Source organism: Pleurodeles waltl, chromosome 7 (genome assembly GCF_031143425.1).
Source record: "Pleurodeles waltl isolate 20211129_DDA chromosome 7, aPleWal1.hap1.20221129, whole genome shotgun sequence".
NCBI lineage: Eukaryota > Metazoa > Chordata > Amphibia > Caudata > Salamandridae > Pleurodeles > Pleurodeles waltl.
In genome coordinates this window covers 579,839,134-579,843,760 of record NC_090446.1, presented here as the reverse complement: position 1 = coordinate 579,843,760, position 4,627 = coordinate 579,839,134, and positions in this window count along the sequence as shown.

The window sequence follows — 4,627 nt, the reverse complement described above, 5'->3', positions numbered from 1 at the left end:
CGGGGCACTCCCACAGTGTGTGCGCAAATAAACCTCTACCAGTTCTGCCACGCAGACAGTGAGGGGATTCTGCTCTTCCACACTGGGGCAAACGAGCCCTCCCCCAGTATGTCCTATGGAGGATCTTAAACTGAATTAGTCTCAGTCTCGATTTATGGCCACCTCCCTTGGGTGCATTAGGGCCACCTCTCAATCTGTGTCGTCCATCTCGCCCACCAGGAGTTTCCACCGGCTTTCAGGTGTTGTAGTAGATCAGGCATGTTGTTAACTAGCATCCTATAAGTCCAGGAAATCGCTTTCTCCACGATTTTAAACCGCAGCAGTCTCCCTTCCAGTGGGGCATAGTCTGGGAGATCACCAAGATCACGTTTCTTGGCTTCTCACGCATGTTTAAGCTGTGTGTATTTATATTGTATCATGCATTTGGTAATATAGTTGGAGGGAGTCATAGGGGATCAATGTTCCATTTTCTATAATGTCTCCTAGTCTGGCTATACCCAACAGGTATTCCCTATTTCGTTCAGGTATGTACCTGACCATAGCAGGGTTTTGTGGGTGACGCGTTTGTGCCAACCCATCCGTCTCTGAGCCCCCCTCCAAGCTTCTACGGCAACCTGGGTTGCCATCAGCAGCTGTTTTGTTCTCTGCCCTCCAAATAGATAGTGTAGGTAGGGGTGCGTAAGAAATTGGCGTCTTTCTGGTGCATAGGTCAGGTGGTCTCCCTGTGAGTAGCCCCAGTCATTTATTACAATTGTGTGATGCCCAGTAGTAGGCCCTTATATGTGAAAGGGCTATAACTCCATTGTACGGCATTGATTGGAGTGTCTGCAGAGTCTCCCGGGGGTGTTTCCCACTCTATATTAACATTCGGACCGCCCTTTCAATTGTGACGAAAACCTCTTCTGAGATAGCATGGTATGTGTTTTGGAGGTTGTAAAGAATTTGGGTAGTGCAATCATTTTATACATCACTGCCCTCCCTAGCAGGGGTAGGGGCCTCCATCTTTCCACCAAGTTGTGAAGTTCTGTTAATAAGGATCTGATGTTACAGTTAAGGCTGTCGTCGGCATTCATAGTCACATACATGCCCAAGTGCTTAAACCCCGTTGATGTGATGCGTAATTATCACGGGATGTCATTAATATTTAAATGGCCCCCAACAGAGTACATATTTGATTTGTCCCAATTTATTTTATAACCAGTTTGGGCACCCTTTTTGGTCGACTATGTTTGGAAGTGTCTTAGGTTTGTGACATATAGCAGGATATCGTTAGCCTAGATCGATATTTTTTCCTCTCCTGCCCCCTCTGCATCGGCCCCGAAACCCACCACTTCAGTGTGGGCTCGGATTAGGCATGCTAAGGGCTCGAGGGTCAGCGCGAATAATAAGGGGGACAGTGGGCACCTCTGTTGTGTTCCTCCCTCAATACGGAATTCCGCTGACATCGCACCATTCACTCGCACCCTTGATTTTTTGTTTGTATACAGTAGGTCTACCCATGCCATGAATTGGGGTCTGAAACCAAATTTCTTAAGGGCCTGTCTCAGAAAGGGCTATTGGATGGCATCAAATACCTTTTCAGAATCGAGGAATAAGAATGTATGGGTGTCCTCCCGCTTCTTAACAGTCTCCAACCACTTATAAAGTCTATGGAGATTAAGGGGGTCATTCTGACCCTGGCGGCCGGTGGCCGCCAGGGCCACCGACCACGGGAGCACCGCCAACAGGCTGGCGGTGCTCCCACGAGCATTCTGAGAAAGCGGCAAGTCGGCGGGCTCCCGCCGACTTACCGCTGCTCGGGGGAATCCTTCATGGCGGCGGAGCGCGCTCCGCCGCCATGAGGATTCTGACAGCCCCTACCGCCATCCTGTTCATGGCGGGAAACCCGCCATGAACAGGATGGCGGTAGGGGGTGCCGCGGGGCCCCTGGGGGCCCCTGCCGTGCCCATGCCAATGGCATGGGCACGGCAGGGGCCCCCGTAAGAGGGCCCCTACAAGTATTTCACTGTCTGCTTGGCAGACAGTGAAATACGCGACGGGTGCAAATGCACCCGTCGCACCTTCCCACTCCGCCGGCTCGATTACGAGCCGGCATCCTCGTGGGAAGGTCGTTTTCCCCTGGGCTGGCGGGCGGCCTTTTGGTGGCCGCCCGCCAGCCCAGGGGAAAACTTGAAATACCCGCCGCGGTCTTTTGACCGCGGCGCGGTATTTTGGAGGGCGGAATTCTGGCGGGCGGCCTCCGCCGCCCGCCAGAATCAGAATCAGGCCCTAAGTCTAGTGGATCTCTTGAGCATAAAGCCTGCTTGGTCTTTGTGTATGAGATCAGATATTACCATCAATAATCTTGTGGACAGCACTGTAGCTAGTATTTTTGTTTCTGTATTTAAAAGTGAGATCGGGCGGTATGAGCCACAATCCTCAGCAGGTTTCCTGGCTTTATGCATCAGCACTATGGTGGAGTTACCACACATATATTTTTATATTCATATTGAATTCACCAACATATACAGCATTTACATTATTTTTGGAATCTGATTTTAGTACAGGAAGAAACTCTTGCAGTCAGAGGGAATGATGCTGCATTGTACATTGTATAGCATTCTGAATATTGAATCTGTACACCACCATATTACACAGTAACCGGAGTTTCACCTCCGATCAAATAGTCTTACCAGTGATGTCCTTGGGCCGCCCAATAGACTAGCAAGCAGACTACATTTGGAAAGTTGTTTTCTAGAGAAACCCAATGGAAGAATGGAAACTAAATATGAAGTGTGATTATCCAAGGTTTTTCACATAACACAGATCTGATATCCAAACTTTCGACATACCTGTGAACATTTGTAGCATCCGGATATTAAATAGTAATAACATTTTTGATAGTATTTGGTTTAATCAGCGGTGAGTTACAGTACTACAACTTAAATCTTATGTCATTTGCAGATAGCTTGATGAATGTATTTCAGCTGAGTTCTTGTGTGAGGTGAAGGGATCATTGTGATGATGTCTTAAAATAATGTTCAGTAGTAGCATAAGTAATTCCAGGCAAAATGTTTAATGTATGAATGTAGCTTCTAGCACGCATTGGGCTAAATCAGAAGTAGAACTGAAGAGGGTCTGGACGAATTAGAATATAGTGTGGGGTCAAACATATTAAAGTCTACAGAATTACACCTGGTAGAGAAGTTTGTACTAAAAGTAGCTCTTGGGGCATTATATATAACCCCAACTTCATTTGATTTTCAGAGACCCAGTATTGGCTCTACTTAGCAGGAAGTAGGTACTCCAAGGCATTGGATAGTTACATTTATATATTGTTTTACTTCAAGCTTTCCTCTCATTCCCAAACAACAATTAAAGACCTGTCATATTAAGGTCGTCATTAATGTCTTTCCCCCCTCCCTCATGCCTTGTGTAGAGAGATAACTTTGAATATAAGGGAGAGGCTCAAGTGATGACTAGCTGCTGTGACAATCTCACTAGGGTCTGCTAGCTCCACAAATAGGAGTACCTACTTCGTGTTATCTGGCAGATGACCTGCTTCTTCGCAGTACAGTCATAAACCTAGAACTATATGCATCCAGAATCACCACATTTAAGTACTCTTGCATAGCCATTTGTATTAAGATCTGAGATACTAAAGTTCCGTTCTCCAATGTCTCAAATTGTAAATAGCCATTGACACCACTCTGGTTCAGACCCACATCTCACTATTTTTACTATCTGCCCTTTTATTTCCTCATGCTTGCCCACCACTGTATTAATCTGTATTTCTACCCTCTAGAAGCACTCCCTCTGTATTCTCTGGAATAGCTGATTGTTGGGAAGGAAAAAGTCCCTGTTTTTCATTGGGTGGCTCCTGTTTATATTTCTTTGGTGGACATATGGGCAAATGCTCATAGTCCAACTCCTAGGAAGGTTCACATCTTTGTAACGTCCTTCCTGGCCTTCCTATTCCCCTCTCCGACTTAACTAAGGTTGCCTTTATTCAGCAAGAACTACACAAAACAAAGACTTTCTTTCACAGTCACTGCCTGTCCAGCTGTCTCACCAGTACTACTGCTGTGCAGATTGGACACTAGCGCCCCTAAGGCCAGGTCCGCAGAGGTCTCTAGGGCCTGCCATGCAGGTGCCTACTAAGACAGTCCATACACTCCCATATTGATGTCTTCCAGGGGTATCTGTAAGGAGGGTGGGCAATAGCACCATATAACCGGGCTCTGTGGGCTACCTCCAGCAAAGGGGGCACTTCCGCAGAGCTTCTGCATATAACAGCCAAAGAGGTCCACTTCAAGATTCAGTACACAGCTCTGGAATGGAGAAGCACATGATCTTCCAGGAATGGTGACTATCCTAAAGCCTGGCAAGCTCTCCTCCATAACTTATATCTCTAAAGCTGCTTCAATAAAGGTAAAGTCTAATTTCTAAATTGTAAACATTTTTTCCGGAAGCATTGTTTTCTTTCTTCAGAGCACAGCAGTAATCGGAGAAACATGGATTACTGGACAGATGTAGCAAGCTTTAACCATTATAAACAGAAAATGTTTTATTTTTGAAAAAACACTCGATCCCACTAAAAAAATCAGTCAAGACCACGGTTGACGCCACCTGGGCACAGTGATAAACT